This window comes from Rissa tridactyla, chromosome 1 (assembly GCF_028500815.1).
Source record: "Rissa tridactyla isolate bRisTri1 chromosome 1, bRisTri1.patW.cur.20221130, whole genome shotgun sequence".
In the NCBI taxonomy this organism is placed as follows: Eukaryota; Metazoa; Chordata; class Aves; order Charadriiformes; family Laridae; genus Rissa; species Rissa tridactyla.
Genome location: NC_071466.1, coordinates 83,047,617 through 83,065,084, shown reverse-complemented (window position 1 = coordinate 83,065,084; position 17,468 = coordinate 83,047,617). Strand labels below are relative to the sequence as shown.

Sequence of the window (17,468 nt, the reverse complement as noted above, 5' to 3'; positions counted from 1 at the left end):
CCACATCAACCGTGCTTCATGCAGTATCATTTAATATATCTGCTGAGAGTATGGACAGAATTTACTGCCTCTTTTTCCGTTGTAGTCACTGTCAGAGACACAAAACCAATAGGAGTCGTAGGTACATGCCTGTTCTCATGGTGCTTTTTTGCACAAGGGGAGGATGTACCTCTTTCTGTTACCCACTTAAATGTCAATTTTGGCTTTAACTTGAGTGCTTCATTTTATTAGTCATAGTATTATACTGCATTATATGCTATTATATTTCTATTATATTGTACTAGAAAAGTACATTATTTTAGGCACTGTACCAGCATAGTAGATGACTTTCTTGCAGCCTAAAACTGAGGATTTAAGTATTTACAGTCCTACTGTATTTAACCCAAATCCCTGCTGCAGTGTATAACTTAAAAGGTCTACTCACTGGAAATTTTGACCTGACACATACTCTATGGCTGTGGAGGTGCTGGCTTTTAAGAGAGAATGGGAAAGGGGAACAAAGGGAAAAGTAGTCTATTTTCTTGTTTGTTTTGTTTTCTCACCAAAGCTGGGTATGTGTTGGGGGCTGAAGGCTGAGAAGCTCTAGAGCTAATTGGTTTATGTACTCGTACAGCAGATAACTGCGAGCCCAGCAGACTTTCCCAGCGCAGATCAACAACTGGTTGAACACTAGGACCGCTGCAACCAACTATCTAATGCTGCTTCGGGATGTCCGTGTGTGCAGGAGCAGCTTTGGTGAATGCAGCCTATGCCTACTTTGGCACAGAATGTGATGCTGTCCCCACTGAGTGCAAAACTAAGGCTTCCAGATGTTTTTCCCATAGCTGAGATTTTACCTGTTGGCTCTCAGGCATGTGCTTAGAGTGTGTGTCTGTTCACTCCTCCTAGACTTTTCTTTGTAGGACTACAAAGGGTGCCTGATGTTTGTCAAGAAGCTGCCAGTACAGGGCTGGTCTAGGTGAAGAAATGTACTGGCACATCTGGCTCTTGGGCGTCTGGCACATTGCAAAGGATTGGGCAATACTGGTTTACTCTGCCAGCGCAGCTCTCGGGTGTTCAACGCATCACCTTTCTCTCTCTTACTGGAGACAGTATGATTTATTGAATGGGATTTGAGTGTCTTATTAAATTGTAAGCGAATCCTTTAAAAATTAAATTCTGTATAGGCAAAATGACTAGATAATTTCTACATACTATAAATCTCTTTTCTGATTTATGGTTATTTCTGTTTGTTTTTTGAAAAGAGCAGTAAAAGGAACACAGCAATGAACAGCTTCTTTTGATACTTTCCTTGACTAGTGGTGTATAAATAATTTCTGAAAGATACTATTAACTTCCCTGGTGGGACAATAAAAATGCTAAATAATTCTAAAGGCTGCAAACAGCTCTACCCACCAATTTATTTCTTATAATACCAATAATAGGGCCTGGTAGCTTCATGATTATTTTCTTCAAGTAATTCAAAAACAACAACAAAAATACCAAGGTATAAGTGTGAGCTATAGACGTGCAGGGTAACCTTTTCTCATATATATCTTTTATTTATAGACTGAAAGGCTTTTTTATGGTACTCCTCCACAGCATAGCTGGGTATCTCATAAAGTTTAATGGCTTTTTCCTAACAGCGCTTATCTTTTGAGGGAACAATATCTCCATTATAAGGACAGGTAAGGAAAGAACAGTGAGCTCAGGGTTACCCAAGGTCTACAGTGGAAGCACACAATGGCAATAGAGGTGGAGCGCGAACTTCAAAATGGTGTATTAATACCTAGTCTCTCTCTCTATGATATCCTTTCCTCTGCCACACACTGCTTATTTATAAGGAGCATCATGACATATTGTGAGATTCAGTGTTTGTGTTAATGGCAAGGTGCCTACAACTGTTTCTCTTCTTCCGATGCTCTTTGAGAATGTGTTCATCAGTACCCCAAAATGTCGCCTGCGAGCCATTCTTTTTGTCACAGTCGCTATTCACAGAACAGAAACGTGCAGGAAAAAAAAGGTTCGCCTGTATGAAAGCATCCCCGGGATGGAAAGTGACCTCCAGCTGTCAGACGCGTCGGGCTGTGGTTCGCTGCGTGATCCAGCATAAGCAGGGCTGACTTCCAGCCCCTGAGCACAAAGCGTGGTGTTGTGGGGTCACCCTCCGGCTCCCCTGCTCCCAGGCCACCGGGCTGACCTCCTCCCCCAGGGAGCGTGACCCCTGGCAGCTTGGCCCAAATGGGCTCTGCGGACTCCCAGTCGGAGTGGGGAGGCTCAGAGCACGGGCTTTCGGCAACAGAAATGGTAATGCGAGAAAACATTTGTCTTCGGAGGCACCGCTACCGCCAAAGAGCATATTCAGCTCCATTCTTATTTAAATAGGGTGCATATTCAAGACTTTGCTGGTTTTAAAAGCTCTGTGAGATCTCTGAGGAGAGAAAAATAGAAGCATGCTGTCAAGCTTCTCTGGCAATTAAAAAAAAAAAATAAAGGGACGCTTATTCTGCTGTGATTTAGAGTATGCAATTTCAGCTATGTGTATGCACGTACATATATATGTGTGAATATATACGTGTGCATAATAAGTCCACATGTGCGGAGAAAAAAACACATGTCACTGCACTGTAGTTCATCATCAGCAAAAAAGTGGGATGTCTGAATTATTTGATAAAGGTAATCTGTGGAATTAGAAAGTTTCTTGTGTGATTAATCTAGGTTCACTCAAGTAACCTTGTTGAATTCAGTGGAGCTATTTGTATGAAGGAGAGGTGCTGCATCTTGTCCTTGAGTTAGTCCCACCAAGTGGTTACTGTGTGGGTTGAAACGACACACAACTGAAAACCAACACATTTTGCATATTTTATATATATCTTGCTTCAAGCACTTCCAATATTGTTTCCATTACCTCATCATGTGGAAAAAAGAGAAGTCAATTAGCTGCATTATAGAAAATTGGACTTTTCCAGGCTACAATACTTCAAAAGTTGTTACTTCTGTTATGGTATGCATGATGCTTATGGTTCCAACTGAATTTCACTCAGAGGGGATTTACAGTCTGAGGAGTAGATTAGCTTGCCCTCAACATCCTTGAATAACAGCGGGAAGAAGGACCGAAAGGCCTTGAAATCTGGTACAGTTTACTTCTGGACATGAAGGCTTCTATTCAGCCAGTTACTTCTCGGAGTTGTTGTGACCCTGGCCTGTGTAATAGCTCTGTGTAACTTTTCCCATCTCTTCTTCAACCTTCATTCACATGCACACACAGGAGAATCTCTTTGTTTGTCAAGATGAAAAAAAGAAGCACCTTAGAAGAGAGGTAGGGAAAATGGTCGAAGAGATGAGGAAGAGGTTTATAAGTGAATATTTTTGTATTGGGGACTAGTGCAATTGGCTAGACTTATGTATTTATCTTATTCTTTATTTTAATAAAATAGTAGCTTACACGGCGCCTTGAAGAATGCATTTTTAAATAATTTAACAGAGCAATGGCAGAGTAAATGGATGGAGACGGTATGCAAAACTGTTTTACATGCTACATGTGAAATATGAGGTGCCTTGGCTGCTGATGGCGATTACTTTTTAAAGCCCATTCCTCTCAAGGATTTTGTGACTTATTTTTTATGTTCTTTAAGGCTCCACTCTTGTTGTGACGATTCCCATAACATATTTGCTTATGTGTAAATAAATGTACCTAAAGCTATGAAATCATGAGGGCTTCTTAGGTGTTTCAGTTTCTCTTTTTTTTGTTTCTTACTCATAGAACCACAGGATAGCTGAGGTTGGAAGGGACCTGTGGAGGTCATCTGGTCCAACCCCCCCCCCCCATGCTCAAGCAGGGCAACCTAGAGACAGTTGCCCAGGACTGTGTTCAGCCAGCTTTTGAATATCTCTAAAGATGGAGGCTCCACAGCCTCTCTGGGCAACCTGGACCAGTGCCCAGGCACCCTCACAGTGAAAAAGTGTTTCCTTATGTTCCACAGGGAACCTCCTGTGTTTCAGTTCGTTGGCCGTTGCCTCTGGTCCTGGTACTGGGCACCACTGAGAAAAGCCTGGCTCCATCCTTTTTGCACCCTCCCTTTGGGTATTTATATGTATTAACCAGATTCCCCTGAGCCTTCTCTTCTCCAGGCTGAACAGCCCCAGCTCTCTCAGCCTTTCCCCGTAGGAGAGATGCTCCTGTCTCTTAATCATCTTCCTTGCCCTTCGCTGAGCTCTGTCTCTCTTGAACTGGGGAGCTCAGAACCGGACCCGCTGTTCCAGCTGTGGCCTCACCAGTAGCGACTAGAGGTGGAACGCTCATTCTGTTGTAACTGGGGCTTGTTCAAGTTTGCCTGAAAACTTGCAGTGGTCCTGACTGGAGGGTCTGCCCCAATGTCCCAACTGGTTTTATAGTGCTCTGCCACCGTTCTCAAACAGGCCAATTTTTGAGACAGTGGTGGGCTGAGATAATGACAACTGATTAAAAGCCAGTTGAAATTACATGCACATTAGGTGCTTTTAGTAAGCTTTCTCTTCACATGCCAGCCTGGGGCCAGGTCCAGTACCAGCTGACCAGAAAACGTGCTGGTGACCCAGGGAAGATGAGGACTGGCCCTTAAGCCACCCAGTCACCGTTCGACGTGGTTGGCATGGAAGTCAGTACGTATCATCCTGTTGGCTTCAGGGGGAGTTGGAACAGACCCTTAATGCCCTCAGAAAACCTAATGATTGTTGGCGTGTCAAAACTCAAATCAAATATGAAGTTTTGTTGCAGATGAATATTTATATGAAAATTAAAGCTGTCCTTTTTGTTTTTCATAAAAGCTGTGATTGTTTAAACTCTCTGTGAAAAGCTGGTATGTAGGACAAACAGGCTTTCTTACCGCATCATCAGGGTTGACTTTTATATCCCCCTTTTCACTAATCTAAGATGCCTCGGAGAACTGCGTATACATCGGGCTACATTTTATTGTAGAGCTTAATTGCTGCAAAGGATGATCTATCTGCTAGAATTTTTGTTCCCATTAATAAACTCTCTTGGTAGTTATATAAACATTTACTGTAGTCCATTAATGAAAAGTATGCTGGTGCAGGTGTTGAGTGTACCACAATAAAATTTTAGCAGTCAAGAGGTTGTTTATTGTACCCAGTCACATATTCTCTTGTACTCCCAGGTATTGAGACTGAAATGGAACAAATGAAAAACCAAGATAAGAGCCTCTTAAAATAGGAAATAAGTTAAAGGAAAACATTTTTAGCCACTGTGCCTTTTTTCAGTTGCGAAACAATACATGATTAATTTAGAGGAAATAATATTATTTCTCTAAGCAGACTCTCCATGATTTTTTTTTTAATTTTTATTTTTTTTTACATAATAAATACTGTTGCCGTAAAAACAATGGAAACCAAGAACTCTTGACAACTCATTTTAGGTCTGGTAGGCTCGAATGTAAACTGAGCTGCCCAGAGAGAGTTGGTGAAAGAGTTTACTTGCTGTAATTGTAATAAAGGAAATTTAAAAACCACAATCTGTTTCAAGTCAAAAACGAACAACTGAATATTGTCTTAAACATTTTTTTTCCCCTATTCTTGGCATGCCTGTGCTCTTTAGGCAAGTGGCATTATGGGACTCAGGATACAAATGCTATTTCTTTTAGATAAGTAAGACTGTGTTGTTTCTGAACCCTTCAGTTCATTAATTCAAAGCTTGTAGTTTCAGAGTCTTTGCTTTACAGTGTAAGAAAATAAAACATAAAAGCTAGGAATAAGTCATAAGTAGGGATCAAATCATATAATCTATTTGTTTCTGATGTTACACTTGATTTGGCAAACTTTACGTGGCTAATGGGTTCAATGCGATGTTAAATGCATTTGGATATTTTAGACAGTGTATCTTCATTATTTTTCTCTATCTAATATTTATTCCAGAAAGGTGCCCCTTCTCTGACCGGCATGCCATTTTAGCTATTACAATATTACAAAAGCGTAACAAAACATTTTTAAAAGAATGTCTGGAGGGAGGTGTGGACATTTGTGGCTGGCATTAAGCTTTCATTTGAAAACTGAGAATAACGCTATTGTTGTTATTATATGATATTTTCATTATAATGTCATTTTTTATGCAAGCAAAATACGGATTTATGGCCCAGCGTCTAGATGTCTTGCATATGTAATAGCGAGTTTTTTATAGTTTTCTTTCTTAAGGCGGCCTGCTGGCTGGTACATCTACCCAGTGACTTTATGTCTGAAGGATCCACGTTCATGATGGTGCTCCCAGTTTTACACGGTTTAGCCATAGGAGGGAGCCTCTCCTCTTTCAAAGTTAAACGGGAAGATGCAGTCCTGAGCCTTTGGAGGTATCTTCCTACCGGTTTGCACTTGGAAGTGTAAATACGTATTGGTTTGTTGTTTTTTTTCCTATGAGCCTGATCCACTGCAGTTTCACAGGCAGGTATATTTACTTGGGAGTCAAACCTGCTAGTTCCAGAAAGCGTTATGCAGAAATTACCAAACCCATCTCCCAGTGGATTGTAAGAGTGTGATCATACTCAAACAGGAACGGGATTCAGTCTTTGTTAGAAAATAGCTGGGTTGTACAAATATCTGCCAGCATGACTACAGGTGCCGCAGGAAAAGAGTGCTTGTTTAGCAGATGCTGCCTACGTTGTACTCTCGCCTTTTCCATGGCATCTCTGTCTTCGTTACAGACAATCGTTATTGGACAGGTAAATGTTTTGGTGGTTGTCCTTTTACTACTACCAGGTTAGCTTCGGCCTTAGCAACAAGTTTACACAGTTCAAAGAAAAAACTGTGGTTTAGTGGAGTTGATTAAGTGGAAGGAAACCTGTGTGTGAGTATATTTAAATACGGTTGTGACTACATTGATTACATTAAGTTGGATCAATAAGCTGATATAAGAGAGGAAAATTAATCTGTTGAATTAAAAACTATGAAATAAATGTAGACGGGAAACATATCATTAGAAAGGAAAAAATAGAGAATGGCTAGAGAAGCTTGAGCAAAAGAATGACTTAAAATGACTGATTATTAAAGCTTAATACTGAAATTAAATTAAATTTTAGGTAATTTCATTTTTTTAATCTATATAGAGGAGATCTAAAAGAAGCTACCCTTAAAGTTTTTGTGGTCAGAAATTATTTCTCAGGTTACTTGTGCTTGGTGATTGAGCTTGGGTTTCCCCTTCGTGGTGAGCAGAGGTTTCTCCCATGCTTTGACCATCAGACCTGCCCTCCCCTTCCTCATTTTACCAGTCTGAGCTGGGGCACTGGAGCTGAAGTGGCCTCAATGGGAGATAGTGATTGTTGCCAAGATGACATAGAGCTACCCAGTGCTTTTGGTTCCTGGAGTGAGAGCTCACAGTAGACTCAAACAGGAAAGTGGGGTCTCACTTAGACTGACCTGTTTCTCCAGCCTTGTGAAGCTGGTTTCCAAGTTTCTCCCCTCATTGCTCCAGTTCTGGGCCATATTATTGCTTTCTGAATCCTCTGCCCACGCAATGTATACTCTGAAATCTGTCCTGGATAGCAACAGGTTTATCTTACGTTATTCTGAACAAATAAAAAGAATCCCACATTTTCTCACAGCTAGAGCAGTGCATGGTATTAACTCAGGCGTTTATCACACCTAATATTCTACTACTTTCCTTGCGTATGTTATTGGATCATGTCCAGATAAAGTCATATGTTATTTTTTCTTGTCATGTGAATGTGATGATAACTCCTAGGAGGAATCTTTAATGAGGGGGTAAATCTGCAACAGTGCTTATGTTACAGCTCAGTACTACAATTTCTTGTTCATATAAGTAGATTTCTTGTACGGAGTCTGATTAACTGTAAGATATTGATGATGCCTCTGTTTTCAGTAGTTTGCAGGGCGGTTTCCCGTAAGCTACTTATACCGTATGTTAGTACGCCACTTCATTCCTTGCTTCTCCTCCCTCTTCCTAAATACACCCACGTTAACTATATTAATTTTTCGTTGTTTTTGAAAAATGCGCAATAATACCACTCTGTAAATCATTGTGTATATGTTTTCACTGTAGTAATGTCCAAAAATTGGAATTCCAACTGTGCTGCAAACCTCTAAACTGCAGGGAAAATATATGTGTCTCCTCCAAAGAACTTAACAGCCTGAAGCTTCGAGTCTAGGAATTTTTTATACAGATGTTTGTCTTTAAATACTGAAGGGGTTACAAAAATCTTGATGGTTGGGCTTTCAAAGGCTTTTCAGGCTTCTCAATGCCCAAGTCTGTGCGCCTGCTCCTATCAGTCTGTTTGTAGCACAATTATGATGACAATATCAATTAAAAAAAATTCAGGGAATTTTGTAGCATGGGTGTCTCCTAATCCCAGGCTGCTTGCTCATCCCCAGGCTGGTGCACAGGGCTCCAGCTGGATTATGGGTGTTTTTCCTGGCAGCCCAGGAGCAGTACCTCACTGTCCAAAATGACAGTGTAGGCTCATTTCTGGCCAGTCCTTCTCTGACCAGCATGCCATGTATGCCAAAGCCTCTGAAAAGGTACTTAGAATGTTTCTGCCCAATTCATAAAGAGCAAGATGCGTCTTGCTCCATACAGCTTATGGATGGAGGCGGGCTGAAGAGCTAACCTTTTACAAGCCACAGGCTGTTCTTTCCATTTGCTGTTTTAATTTTAGTCTTCTATCAAACTTTAGGAAGACTTGACACATTTGCTGAAGTTCTCAGGCTAGATGCACCAGCATCAGCTGACATGCTTTGAAGCTCTGAGCCAGATATCCTCAGTTTCACACACACACTCCTAATGTAAACCCAGCTGCACTGCTGAATCCTTGCTTTCATCCAACTCAGACACAAAAGCAAAGAGAGAGTGGGTTTAGACTGAGCCCGTGGAGACCAAGCCTAAAGGATATGCTATCAGAAACCCCTGTCAAAGTGAAACATGGACTTGAGTAACATTCTTGCTGGAGTGACTCTCTCTATTAATATGAATTTCTTATTTCTTTTCCTTTTACCTGACTATCTTTTTCCACTGTGTTCTTCCCTCATTACTACTACTCACCCTTCCTTTCCACACCAGGTCCCACCTCTTCCAGTTTGCAGAATTGCCACTACGTTGCTTACTCAGAAGACACATCCTGTGACACATCTAAAGAATAGCCCCGAAATTCAACATAAGTATGTTATAGGCTGGCTGAGCATAGACCATTCAACAGCCTTACCTTTGAATAGTAAACTTTTGAAATAAATTGACTGTGTGAAAGAGGTGGTTAAAAGGTGTGCTTTCTAGGACACCTACTGACTATTTATGGAATTTAAGCTTCTTGATCAAATGCTCAAAAGTCAGATGATGTGTGGACATCCAAGATGCGCATTTCCTTCTGTTTATAAAGATATACTGCCTCCTTTTTCTACACTGCCTTTAAGAATTATTGGGAGTTTCTTTCTAAGAGAGGGTAAGCAAACAAAATCAAAGAACTGCAGTGGATTGCACTAATCAGTCACACCAGCAATTCTCAAAGAGATTAGCAACCTTTAAAGTTTAGTTTTGTTGGAGCCTTTTCCAGTGCAATTGCCTGCACCACTCTGCTTGCAGAAAAGATTACTTGAAATGCACTTACGATTCCTATTAAAAATGCAGGGCTATTATCCGAATGACCTTACCTTATGCTTTTTGTTAATCCAAGAAACACAGAAAGGAGAAAAGACTATGCAGAAAAGGTGTTTTTGACAGATGATACAGATAAAAGAGGACATAATTGTGAGCAAATAGAGGAAAAACTATGTAGCAAAGTGTGTAAACCTGCTGATATTTCCTAAATCTCAGACTTCCTTCAGGCATTTGTCATGAGTTAGTCTGACAGTTACGTTTTGCTACAAGAATGAGAAAAATGAGCTCTTCCAATTTTTTAGTGCCTGTTGCTTTCAGTAATGTGGCCTATTGTGATATATTTTTTCCCCTATGCAAACTCATTTTAACCAGCTTCCAAGTACAGGGGTGGCTATGCTTTTCAAGCTTCACGCTTCCTTTTGACAAGGAGAACTCTTCTGGTTTGTCTGCATCGTAGTTACCTACACACTGGATGGTATGAAAGTTGTTATTTAGAGGTTAGTTTTTCATATAAGGTCTGTGAAGAGGTCTTATTCTTTCGAAAACATTTAATGTACTTACCTATTTACAATGGGAATGCTCTCTGAGTGTTAGAGAGAGACAAAGAAACGATGACAGCAGTTTAGAAGCTGTAATTGGGCTATAAATGGTTCACAAGTACATCTCTTAGAACTCCTTTTTAAGGGGTGAAATTCACACCACTGACTTTCACCGTGCTAGAGTCCCCACCTAAACCCCTGAGTGGGGTCGCCTGAAGCAAGTGTGTAGTTTTAAGGTGGTTCTCAGAAAGGAAAATAAGAAAAAAATTGGAGTTGAATTGATGAAACAAGATAGCTACAGATATTCCTGTATATAAATCCCTTGGATTTTGCTTTTTTTGGGTATAAATCAATTTCTGGCTGCTTTTTGATTGTCTTTCGGTATTATCATGAATTGGGTACCACCTCACAGATATTCTACAGAAAGAAAAACATTCATAAATATGAAAGCACATAAATACCATCATCTGAAACAAAGTCAGTCTCTTTGAAAAGAATGAATTGGATTTGCATATATTAATGATAAATTTTTGCTACTGGAGAGACTTCGTGTATATTTTTAGACAGAATTATGAGTATCGAATCCCAAACTAGAAACAATAACAACATAATCTGTGTGAAAACAAATACAAAATATATCAGAACTTGATCTCAAACATAGAGTAGACTAGACCTTGTTTTCATAAATCATCTTTCACCGCTCGAGGGTCACTGGAGATGGGGAGCAGTAGCGTGGAACAGCAGAGACTCGGGTTCCGGCCTGAGACATCCTTGAGCCAGGTCATTTGGCCTCAGTATCCACCCGTAAAATCAGAGATTTGACGCCCTCCAGTATGATCATAATGAACCCATCTGATTAGAGGAACAAGCAGAAGCAAAGACATAAAGATATTAGCAACCTGTGCTCCTCTCGAAGGAAATTAGAGGCTGACTTCACATGTTAATGAGCTCAAGCCTACGGAGGCAGAGCCTCACATTTCAGCGAGTTCATTCACCATCTTTCTTTTTTCAACTTTTTCATGGAAAGGCAATTTCTTCACAGACACTTCTGTGAAATCTGGCAACCTTAAATTAAATATGTTAATCTTGTAAAAAGATTTCTGAACTCATTTTAGCAGAGAATCTGCATTCAAATACTGAATTTGCAGACACCAATTTTAATATAGATGAATCCTCTGATATTTTATGACAATTTTTAGGTAATAAATAAAGGACTTCACACTGCAATTGTTTGCCTCAGGTTACTGCAGGGAGGCCTTTGCCCAGTAAAAAATTGTCCAAGATTTCCGGTTAAGTAATTAAATTAACATAGTGAAGAGACAGTTCGCAAAATTCACAGTCCAAGTGTTCTTTGGTCATAAATGAAACAAACAGAATTCCTTTTTTCCTTCTTTCCTTCCTTCCTTCCTTTGTTCTCTGCTGATGTTGCCATTTTCTTAAACTAAAATACGATTTGGAGTAAACCATTGGGATTAATTAGTCCCCTGGGAGCCTCTTCCGTGTCCCCTTACACCCTACCCCAACAGAAGTGGAAAGAGATTCCCCCAACTTCCCAATTTTGAGGTAGGAAAAAGGTGTTCCGGGCATTTATTGCACACGTTTGGTTCATTTTCACTGTTAAAATGGCTCTGTATGGTGGAAGATCCTCCTCTGCTCCTGTCTCCTCCTTCAGCTAGGCAATAATGGGGAGACAGAGCCGTGAAGTCACAACCCATATTGTGAAAAAAGATCTCATCCATCAAACTGTCACCTCAGTTTTCTGTCCAGGGTCACAGAGGAACAAAGTCAGCTTGTGTCAGGTTGAAATAGCATTGGTAAGTGTTAGTGTGTGTGAAGCTGGTGGTTTGAAGTCTATTTATTTTGTTTGAAAGGCTCAAACAGCATGCTGCCGAGCAGAGGAACAAGCAGGAGGAAGTCTCCTTATAAATTATTACTGGAAGGCTCACAGCCATCATTTAAGATGTGAAATTATGCCATCTGCTTTTCTAAGTCTTTGATTTACTTTGCGACAGCTGTCTGTTTCTGAGTTCCTGCATCTCACAGAGAGGTAAAACTTGTGTTAAAAAATAATATGACAACAGCATTGCTTTAACAAGGATTTGATGCTTTCTTGAATACCAGAGAATATTCAGGGGATGTTATCTCAATAGCTATGGCAGGCTTTCAAGACAAATGATATGAAAAAAATGCTGTCTCTTTTTACATGAACTGGGAATGTTCACGTAAAGTAATGTAAGTAAAGACAGAAATCTTTTTTGTTATGAAAAATCTAATTGTTCTGATTTTAGCTCTCAAAAGCATTCCAGGGAGGCACCAATGTTTTCTTTTTATATTGCTTTTAATCTGATGATTCCTGAAGTTATTAATTTATTGTCTGTGGGGGCCTTCTTTATACTTTTTATTATTGATTTTCTGGGGGACCATCTTTGTTGTTATTTTGCTGTTTGAAATATTTAAGGTTTATTTACACGTTCTTTGTTAAAAAGAAAAATCTGAGGCCCAACGACGGTTTTAGGAAGTCACGTAGTTAATTTTAAAAGAACAACGACCAAAAACAAAAAAAGGCTAGGTACTTCAGTGCGGGCTGATGCGACATGCATGTGGGGAACTCTTGCAAGTACCCAGGGGTGTGCTCATCTCAGAAACGAGCGGCTCAGAGGGTGATGAATGGAAATGTGCACTTTTCTGTACCTCGTCCTGATGTGCCGGCTGTGTTTGGGGTGCCCGGCGAGCTTGTTTGGATACCCTCCCAGAGGACGGCTGTGTGGCGGGGAGCAGGCGGGGGGGAGCTGAGTGGCAGCAGCATCTCTTCCCCCACCCCCCGGGAGAATCGCTTCTGCTGAAGTCATTTGGTGTGTGCTGCTTTTTCCTGTGCGAGGATTAGGGAGTAGGAGAATGGCTTTGTGAAGGAGGCTCGGAGAGAGGGAGCTGAAGAGAGGCTGAACAGAGGGGCCGAAAGACTTTAGCCTTTCATAGTTCTTTCAGTCAATTCATTCTGGGAGACCAATTGCATGCGATACGGCAGCTGGGGGTTTTGTTTTCCTTTCAGCTATATACTGTAGGAGAAGCTGGTAAGGTTATTTTTTTTTTTTTTTCTCCTTGTTCTACTGTTCCATGATGCTATTGTAATTGCTTTATCGAAGTGACTGTTTGGTGAAGAGGGGAAGTTGGTTAATGATGCTGAGGGTCCCCTGCATTGTCTCTGCTTTGTGCAGCTGCACAGTTTGGGGAGAGGCACTGTTTACAGTAGAGGGGCTGGTTTCCGTTGAACAACTTTGCTGTTATTTTTCCAAAGTTGTTTCAGGCTTTCTTTTGGTGAAGCTAGGAAAATAAGCAAATAAACGGACTTGGCTGTTTGGAAATGGGTAAATTTATAGAGGCTGCAATTTGTTGAAAAAGCTGCTCTGCCGAAATCCCAGTTTCAGATGTTCTGCCTTTGATGTTATCAGATTTGTCACTCTGCTGGATCAACTCCAAAACTGGGTTTTACGTGAGAACCTTCTCTCACAAATCTTTTCTTCGCATTTCCAGCAGGGACAAGATAGGTCACTTGAACTGATAGCCAAAGAAAACAAAATAAAATGTATCTGTGGAAAGTAGAAATATTTGGGGAAAGGGAAAATCCTAGGGGAACTCTGGAATTAAAAAATAAATGAAAGAGCATTAATTCTTGGCACTAATTTTTAGCAGAATGCGCCTGATCAGTGTAATAGGAAGCATGTGGTTAGGCACAGAATATAAATACGCTTTCACAAGATTCAAGATGCACAGGTGCACATCCTGTCTAACTGCACCCTTCCGAAGAGGGAGTTATCAGATTTATCCCCTTTGAGAGCAGGGAGAAGAAAAAAAAAGAAAAGAAACCCAGAAGATCCTGGCTATCCTGTCCCTTTCCCCTCTTCTTGTTATTTTTAGAATAGTGACTTGTGTTTGTCAGAGTCTTTTATTTCCTTTCATATTATCGTGGGAAACTTTAGCTTGAATTGGTTGGACATACGTGAGCGCAGCTTGGGGCATACCATGTCTATTCCACAGGCAGGCTATGAAAATCCTGCCTGTGACTCAGACGAATTGTAAAGACCATAATTACCAACAAAAGTTTCTTTTGTGGCCATTCAAAAATCCCAAACAAGGTAAGGGGGAATGATTGACAACAGTTACGCTACTGATTGACAGAGAACCAAAAACTTGGTCCATGACTTAGTATGTTAGTTTTTCAAGAAGTGTTTGACTGTTTTCACTGTTATTCTGTTCTTTCTGGTGGACTATTCCCAACTCCCCTATTGAGGCTAGAATGTCTATCTAAAATGTGTCTTTGTAATTACTGCCTGTAGTCTGTACGTCTCTTTACAATGATATGCTTATTTGTTGATGCTGAAACAAAATTGAGAGATGCATTGCAATCAGACCTCCATGAAAGAATGTGTATCTTTTATATGCCTCACATGCTTAACTATTGATTTCAGCTACAGATTTCACTCTTACGAAGTAATGAAGTGCCACATCCAAATCCTGCAAACTTATACTCACAGTTCTAGCTTTTGATAATGGAAGGCCCGAGGATATCAATGTGGTTACTCATGTGAGTAAAGATTTAGAGACTCATTTCCCATTCATGAATGAAATGGTTTAGGAAGTGCACAGTTACTATGGTTCTCTTTTGGCTTAAAAGCAAAAATCTCCATTAAAACAACCACTAATGACATTTCTTAGAGGGGCCCAAGGACAGACAAATTCATTGATTTAATATAAGAATGTGGTAGACTCTTGACAGCGGTATTTCAAGAACAATGATAAAAATGTTCTCTCTCTTCAGCTTATTAACAGTTTTAAAAACACGGGAAACATAATTCATCTCTTCGTGCTGCACCACAAGATATGGCCATGACCCTTGAAATACCACCACAGCTATGAATTACTCCTCCCTTTGAGAATAAAAGTTAATTTAGTGTGCTCTTTATCACACACTCCCCTCTTCTCCAGAACTGTCAATTCTGGCAAATGACAACAAACTGATATTTCAGGTTAGGCTTCTCCTGGTTTTCTGTTGACAAAGGTAGTATCTCCAGCTTGCAGTGTTTATTACTTTCACATCCTTGGTTTCATTACAAGCAAACAGGACAGGATGTGTTCCCTGGTTATTGATACACCAGTTAAGGCTCCTTAGTTCTCTAATGGAGAAATTACTTTGGTTCAGTGTTTCTAAACTGTTCAACAGCATCCTTTAGTTTACAGAGAGATATATTTGCTGCTACTTCTTTCCTAGTTTTCATGAATTAAATATTTCCAAGTGTGATTCTTAAAGAAAAAATGGGCATCTAACTTAAAAGAACTCCCAACTGATATTATATCTATGCATGTGGATGGTAAAGGGACTACACTAAAGTTATTGTGCAAGAGAACCCTAAAATTAACTGCCTGAAACAGAAAAGTGACTATCCTATCTTTCTTATAAAGGAGAAACACATATACTTTTATATGGCCATTACTGTTTGAAAAAGGACCTCTAATTGTAAATGAAAGATCAGCACCAATATCACATTTACGCATGAGGAAGTAAATCTTGCCTATAAATGTCTTTTATTAAGTTCAAGCAGAACAAAACTAATTCCAAAGGTGGAGAGAAACACATATAAATAAACTTAACATCCATTTACTCATAAAATTAGAGCAATCTAAACATATTCCAGCAGTCATTAGCTACCAGCTATTTATCACAACTAGAAGCTTTAGGCAGATTAAAACTGTAATATTGCCTCTTGAAACACATACACAATTCTGTAAAAGAAATTGTGAGGTTGGAGCCAACATACTGGTGCTGTGCTACAATTTGGTGCATTTTTTGCGAGCTTTTCACATCTCATAGTCCAGATGTCACATAAAGACCTTTTAGAAAAAAAAAAAATATAGTAGTGTGTTTTCTATACTATATACATACATAGTTATATATGCACGTATAAGCATTAGTGACAATTTATTAAAACGCAGTTGGTGCACTGCAAATTGTTTTCAAGCTGGTTTTGTTAGTATTCTCTTTCTTATACTCTTGCTGGCATCACTGTAAGAGTTGTTGTTTGAGCAACATGTAAAGATACATGTTGGGGTCTGGAGACCAAGTCATATGAGGAGAGGCTGAGGGAGCTGGGCATGTTTAGCTTGGGGAAGAGGAGGCTGAGGGGAGACCTCATTGCCCTCTACAACTACCTGAAAGGAGGTTGGAGAGAGGTGGGTGTTGGCCTCTTCTCCCAGGTGAATAATGCCAGGACCAGAGGAAATGGTCTGAAGCTGTGGCAGGGGAGGTTTAGATTAGATATTAGGAAGAATTACTTTACTGAAAGAGTGGTGAGGCACTGGAACAGCCTGCCCAGGGAGGTGGTTGAGTCACCATCCCTAGAGGTGTTTAAGAAATGTCTAGATGTGGCACTTCAGGGCACGCTGTAGTGGCAGAGATTGTAGGTTGTTTGGTTGGATTCGATGACCTCAAAGGTCCTTTCCAACCATGAAGATTCTATGATACACGCTAACATCATGCATCTTCTATGTTAACTAAACACTTTTTATGTTCATCATTGCACACAGGATTCACAAAGCCTATGCTAAGAGCTCATGGCTACCCATCTTCCTAGAAATAACTACCTGAAGCAAATGTCACCGTAAGTCATGCTAAACACAGTGTGAGAGTTGTGTTTTCTTCCAGTTAAGGATAAGAAAAGTAGATCTGCGCTCTCAGAGGAAGCTGCGATTTTACAAAGAGTAAGCAGCAGGAGATCCAGTCTGTTGGAACAGGATAGGAATTAGAGAATATAGTTCCTACTTGGCACAAAGCAGGAGATTTTGAATGTTGCTTCAAAATCATCTTCATTTATTTTTTTTTTTTTAAATTGCTGTGAAAGTAGTTAGATGTTAGCGCTGTCATTTTTACTCATGAAGTAACAGAATACAGAACAGGCTGAGTATTTTTGTCATATATATTTAAACGATACTTCTAGTTTCTAAATACATCTATGCAATTTTCAAAACCTTTTGATGAAATTCTGCAGGATTGCTGATGCATCTTTATTGTGCACACCCTCCAGCACCTTAGAAGCGCAGCATGTTCCATAGCTCGGGATTTGCTTGGTTTTTAAATCCAGTGTAAACAGAGATAAATTTAACTGCTGAGTAGGAGATCATCTGCAGGACCATTGGAGCACAAGAACGGTGGGAGATTCTAATGATAGATGGCTGAGGTTTGCAAAGTTCACAAGCATATCTTCCCAGAATGTGTTTCAATGATGTATGTCCATACCCCTTCATCTTTGAAAAGCTGTAACATTTTCAAGCATGTTGTCCCCTCTGGTTGGGTGTTGTAGGTATCTTTC

General features: G+C 40.1%; 1 protein-coding gene across 4 annotated transcripts in view; it reads left to right on the top strand.

Moving 5' to 3' along the window:
- Positions 1-17,468, top strand: part of MID1 (midline 1) — a 261,586-nt gene that overhangs the window by 54,477 nt on the left and 189,641 nt on the right. Inside the window, exon 1 of one of the 4 annotated variants that reach the window (XM_054203788.1) lies at positions 12,720-13,178. The exons of 2 other annotated variants lie outside the window; for them this stretch is intronic. The gene's annotated coding sequence lies outside the window, so the exon portion shown is untranslated. Of the gene's footprint in view, positions 1-12,719; positions 13,179-17,468 lie in introns of those variants that run through there. One more of the 4 variants, XM_054203723.1, reaches the window with a different exon arrangement.